Source organism: Polypterus senegalus, chromosome 10, assembly GCF_016835505.1.
Source record: "Polypterus senegalus isolate Bchr_013 chromosome 10, ASM1683550v1, whole genome shotgun sequence".
NCBI lineage: Eukaryota > Metazoa > Chordata > Cladistia > Polypteriformes > Polypteridae > Polypterus > Polypterus senegalus.
Window position 1 is genome coordinate 143,708,701 of NC_053163.1, and position 6,473 is coordinate 143,715,173.

At 35.7% G+C, this 6,473-nt stretch overlaps 1 long non-coding RNA gene across 2 annotated transcripts in view; it reads left to right on the forward strand.

Annotated features, from left to right (window-relative positions):
- LOC120537760 overlaps positions 1-6,236 on the forward strand; it is a 10,651-nt gene extending 4,415 nt beyond the window's left edge. Inside the window, exon 4 of one of the 2 annotated variants that reach the window (XR_005635388.1) lies at positions 6,104-6,236. This is a non-coding gene — a long non-coding RNA (uncharacterized LOC120537760). Of the gene's footprint in view, positions 1-1,613; positions 3,751-6,103 lie in introns of those variants that run through there. The other variant, XR_005635387.1, reaches the window with a different exon arrangement.
- The last annotated feature ends 237 nt before the right edge of the window (positions 6,237-6,473 follow it).

Consider the following 6,473-nt stretch of genomic DNA (forward strand, 5'->3'; position numbering starts at 1 on the left):
AAATTCATATTATTATTAGGTTGATTTTATTCTATTACCACTACAACATTGTTACAATAAGAATAATACAAAATGAAAATATAGTTAATAAAAACAATTATTAAAACAACAAACAAATAATACTACGGATTTTTCATGATAAAACTGTTGGTTTTATGGAGCACACCAGAAACAGAAGCGTAACTGGATGATAACGTACATACAAGACCACAAGATTGGTACAGTCTGCTTTATACTGTATATAAGATATACTGTGTGTGTATGTATATGTGTGTGTGTATATATATATATATATATATATATATATATATATATATATATATATATGTAATATATGGCTATTTGAGTCACAAACACAGAATGAGTCCCAAAAAGAGTTAGGATGCCAACCGGGCCAACTCTATTTAATTTCAAAAGCAACAGGGGCGCATTGGTGCTCAAACATAAAGAATGCTGGCAGTCCCCTCCAGTTCCCCCTCTGGTGGTCGTTCCAAGTATCAACTGGATGATAACATGCATACAAGAAGGGGGTGGTTTAGGGTTGATTTCACCCTACAGTATTTTTAGTTGACCAATGAGAACCATGTGTACCAAGTTTCATGAAAATCGCTTCAGCCGTTCGGAGGTGATGCTGGAACATACATACATACACACACACGTACATTGACTTTTATATTCATGTGCTGTGAAGTACATAACACCTATCTAATTTTTTTGGTATGCTGTATTAATCCTTGAGGGGAAATTGTCTTTTTGCATTACCTTTGGGGGTCAGAACGCAATGTCAGTCATTGTGTAGCATCCCTGGAGTGATTTTCAGGTTTAGGGCCTTGCTCAAAGACCTATCAGTGTAGGATCTCTTCTGAAAGTAATGCAATTTGAACCGGCAACATTCCAGATACTAGCACAGCTCCTTAGCATCAGAGCCACCAGTCCATCTAATAATTTTACATCTCTGACCTGAGCCCCTGATGATTTCTGGTAATCAACACTGGCTGCTACGTTACCTGATTAACTGCCATAATTATAACATATGTACTTTTACTTCAGTAAAATAAGTATTGCATTAGGTTACTCATTACTTTAAAAAGTAATTGAACTACATTAACGCATGTTTCTTTTAACGCATTACTGTTCCTGCGATTGTGCTGCTGAACTTAGCACTGCACAATTTCTGAAATATTGGCACAAAGTTTTTCAGCCAGGAGGCGGAATAATGTGATTGCCCAAACATTTGCCTCGGGAAATTGATCTTTGTGCACGCTTCTGTGGCCTCTAAAAGCATGTGCTAAGTTACTACATGCTACACAATGGACATGTGCACACTACAAAATCCTTAACTGTACCCCGGTTAAGGATTTACATGGCCACATAACTGAGAATCTATATTTGTTAATCATGTTTCTCAGAGACTAATAACCTGGTTTCTCAAATGGGAGTAAGGGTTTACATGGTATTTTAGAAACCGGGTTTCTGTGAATAACCAGGTTATTAAGGTGTGTGTAAATAGACTGCATCGCTTTTGGAAAAGTAGAGCTTCCATCTTTTTTCATTCTTCTCATCTCTCCTGACAACAAAGATACCACTTGTTCAAAACATCATTTAATTTTCAGAATGGAGTCATCTTCTCTTCAAGACTTTCTTGGACCCTCCTGCTGCTCCTATCCCATAATCCAGTCTACCTGTGGACTTCACCTCTCTTTCAAGATTGATGATACCCAAAAACAGTTCAAGACTCTACAGACTTCCTTTAAACTGCAATTGACTAGTTCTTCTTCCTCAACCCCCTTCTTTTTCAGATTCCTTCCTGCTCCTCAACATCTCCTGGATTGAATGACATTTCCTTGCATTTTCTTCAGTTCATCTCTCTTTTTCTTATTCCTTTATCTCCTTTTAACTCTCCATTGAGCACTTTCCTGCAGACTGCAAGCAGTCAGTTGTGATACTCACTCTCATGAAGATCTGCCTCTCTTTCTTTCTGTCTCTCATTCCTTCTGCTATTGAGAATTACCATTAATCCAGTCTATCTTCTACAATTTCTGTCCAATACACTGAAACACACAGTTCATAATTAACTCTCCCTTTTTCATTCTGGCATCAACACACAAAGTTCTCCTCAGTTTAGTTTTTGCCCGGCCATCCACTGTGGCTGTTCTACTTCCAGGCACAAATTCAGCTAGCTATGCTTGAATTACATCTCTCACCTTCGTCTTTATGCTTCTTAACCCTTCTTCAGCTTTTGGCAGTTAACCTCATCCTCCCTTCACCTCTCCTTTATAAATGTCACAGGTATCTAAAGTCTTTCTTTTTTGATCGGTCCTTCTATATATCATCACCAAACTCTTTACTTTTCTGAAACTCTTGATAGGGTTGTCTCAAAGATAGGTACTGGGCCCTCTTCTCTCCACTTGCTACATTTATGGTGTGATGATGGACAATTAGTTGCCTTTTGTTCAATCAACACATTTTGTCAATGAAGTAGTCCTGTGGTTCCTCAGTTCATAACATTCACAAAACACAACTGTTCTTCACTACCAATGTCACTCATCTTGTTTTATCTCAGTTGAGTTACTGCAATTCTGTTTCACTGGGGCTCCAAGAAACCATTATCAGACCTCTTTAGCACTTTTACAATGTAGCTTCTCAGCTGGTGTACTCAGTTCTTTGTTTCCCCCACTCTACTCCTTTGCTTTTCTCTCTCCACTGGCTTGCATTTGTTTTGTAGTGAGGATCTGATTCAAATCTCATGTCTTGACTAATAGTTCCCTGCGTGGTTGTATTCTTTAAAACTTCCAATCTGGGATATCTGTAATCTGTGCTCCAAAGTCTTCACTCTGTCCACTGACTGTCCCTTCTCCTACAAGATGTATCAAAACTCTGTTATTCCTTGCAAGATGTGGAATGAGTTTCCCTTGACTACTGAATTGGCTTCCAATCTACTAATGTTCAGGTTCCTCATAAAGACAAACCTCTCTACAAAACATCTTGGGACTGCTCAAACATTTTACCGCTACTCTTTGCTCTTTCTTCCTAGATATCTACAATCTTATTAACCCAAGAGAGCATCTAGTAACTGATTCTGTTTTAGTCCTATAAGAGTTTTAATTTGTTCTTGGGAGTAATTATAGTACTACACTATTTGGGCATTAGTTTGAATTTTATTCTCTGTTGCTGGTGAACTTTGTACTTTTTGATCAGTTGTTGTCTGTGTACTATGTTTTGCTTTTGTAACTCAACTTTGATAAAGACGTCTGCTAAATAAAAATAAAACAAGTAAGATGAACTAGTTTATTAATTAAAACATGCTTTAAATGGGGAATAATATTATTATAGATCATGTGTTGTAAAGAAGGATTCAACCATTTTGCTGCTTCCCATTGACACCTTGAGTATTTAAAATAAGACTAGAATACAGTGTGAAAGATGATGTTTTTTAAAATGTAAAAACATAGTTTGAATGGTAATCACGTTATTAACAGTTGACATAAAGGTGAGAAAAATGGTGCCTAATTATATTTGGGTGCCATTTTTAAAGGTCTTTTTTAATGTCAATTTTTGATGAAATAGAAAATAATATGAAAGATGGAGTACAGGCATTTTTCTACCTAAAGCCACTATATGGGATGAGAGTAAAAATATTCACTGTTGAGGGAATTGGTGGGTATCAAGTTTGATACTTATGCTGTATTTGCAATTGTTTAATAAAATATGCGTATTTCCTGTTGTGTCAAACCGGAACTTGTTGAGTACTTAAGATATTGGGTGGGGGTTGAATCTTGCTTTGCTTTTTTTCCCTTTGATATTGTGTTCTTCTTGTGTTTTCTCTAGATTGATTCTGTAGTAAATTGATGTATCAATTATGCTATTATTATTTGCCTGAGTGGTATGACATTCTAATGAAATGCTTTTAGAAAATGAATATAAATGTACATTTGAAAAATATATAACACTGGCTCCCCGCCCGGGGTTTGTTTCCTAACTTTGCGCCCTGTGTTGGCAGGGATTGGCTCCAGCAGACCCCCGTGACCCTGTAGTTAGGATATAGCGGGTTGGATAATGGATGGATGAAATATATAACATATACATTTGAATTGATTGGTCATTATAATATCATTTATCTCAATATTCATTTTCACCAGATACGTCACAAATCCATTATGCTTACAGTGCAAAATGGCCCAGTAAACACAAAGAATTAAGTATTAATAGTGCACCCATCCATTCATTTTCTAGAGTTTTGTGGATGCAGAGCGCATGAAATGCAAGGCAGGATCCCACAGTAGATAAAGCACCAGCCCTTTAAAACACACGCTAAATCCCACTCATACTACCATTTAAAAGTCTGGACGTACCCAAAAATGTTCATGTTTTTTGTTAGAAATTGATACCTTTGTTTCTCAAGATACCATTAAATTGATTTAAAATTGTAGCCAAGACATTACTAGTGCTGATAACGGTTATTACTGCTTGAAATATCTGCTTTTTAACTTATTATTCACATTTGACTGCAAATCCCCAATTTCTGCAGCTATTCCTTCACTGTCCTAATGGTCAACTCCCTTAACTTATCCGTAATTATTTATAAATGCTAATTGGTTGTTAGAGGAACCTTTGTTAATTGCATTAGCACCACTGAAACCTGCTATTCTGTTCATTTGGGTTGCAAGTTAGTGGCATTCCTAAAGTTCAGTTCTGGATTCAAAAACAGCCACAATGAAACTGCTTTCTCGAGAAATATGTCAGTCTTTTTGCTACCAGAATGAAGGTTATTCCATGTAACATATTATCAAGAAGGTGAATATTTAATACAAAGGTGTCTTTTACTGTCTTGGGATAAGAAAGCAAATGAAACCTGACCAGGATAGAAATAGAAGAGGAAGGCCCAGATGCACAACTGCATTAAGAGAATAAGGATATCTGAGCGTGTTGTTTGAGAGGTCCTTAGTGGGCTTCTTTCTTAAATGCACACCAAATGCAAGTGTCATGTGCAATAAAAAGATTATTCTGGAATGCTGGCCTTGGAGACTGGCTTTCAAAGAAAAAGCCAACTCTGAAACAAGCAAATAAAAAGAAAAGATTAAAATGGGCAAAAGAACACAGACATTGGACAGAAGATGACTCGATAAGCGTGTTGTGATCAACATTCTGGAGTCGTCTCTTCTCTGCTGCAGATGACACTAGTATTAGTCATAGTGAACTCATTTTTTTATAAATCATAATCTCTATTTGTTCTTTATGCATAGCTTGGTTTTTTCAAGTCACAGATTTGAAATTTGGCACTGTACCTCTCAATGTCCTAAGATTGAAGAGAATGGCAAGAAATAATACCGTGTGATCTGTCAACAGAGGAACAGTACCATAAAGGTTGTTATGCTGTTGTAATGTTTAGCACACTAACATTTCAACCAAAAATTCATTTTTGATTTCTTTTTTTAACTTTTTCTTTAATCTATCAATTCCCTCACTATTTTTGTCATGATGGACATGCAGTCATGTGTGATGTGCATCCTCTTCTAAAAGAAAACAGTACTGGTTAGGCAATCAGCATGTCAGAATATTTTTGAGAAACCTCTTATGATCTGAACTTAACAAAACCATTCAAAATTTTTAAATATAATTTATTAATAAATTGTTGCTTTTGCTTTCAATATTCAGATGTTTTACACTACAAATAAATTTTGTAACTGAACAATTTATTTGAAAACAAGTCATATTTGCTCATATAACAGTTGTTCAGTTAATTTTTACATTTTTAGGTTGTGTTTGCGTGTATTACGAAAAGTACTCCATGTTCATCTGCCTGTCTATCGTCAAGCAGCTTGGTTCCCATTAGAGCAATTTTGCTGAAAACAGGCACACATGTTCTGTAGGGTCATTTGTGTGTAAAGTTTGATTTTTATTAAGATATTTTGAACACAGCATGTTGTGCATATTTTTAAAATGTCTTTTCCACTTAAAAGCATAGGCAAGTTTTCAAACTCTTCTGTCTTAAAAACGAGAAACATTGTGTGCAACTTCAGTTATGGATTAATTTACTGTTTCAAATTTATATTGAGTGGAGATACTTCAACTTGTATATTTTTCTCTTTTTCTTGTCTAACAGCTGCTCCAGATGGCAGATGCCCAATAAAAGTTAGTCAAATGCCAGGGAAGGCCTGTGCACACAAGCCACTTCTACTCCACCTCACTTCTGCTTCTTGAGCTAAGCTAACCATAAAAGAAAAAAAAAATCACTTATTTAGAAATTAATGTAAGAGAACAGAAATTGTGTAAGCATCATTTTGTACGCAATGAGTGAACAAATAAACACTATACTGTATATACTATAAGTATGCTGAGATAAAAACAACAGCCTTATGCCTGCATCATCTGCACATTACAATGATTCAATATTTTCATGACACTATTAGATAAATATCTACATGAATATTTACTGGATATTTTTATATACAATCACACTGGATAATAACAAT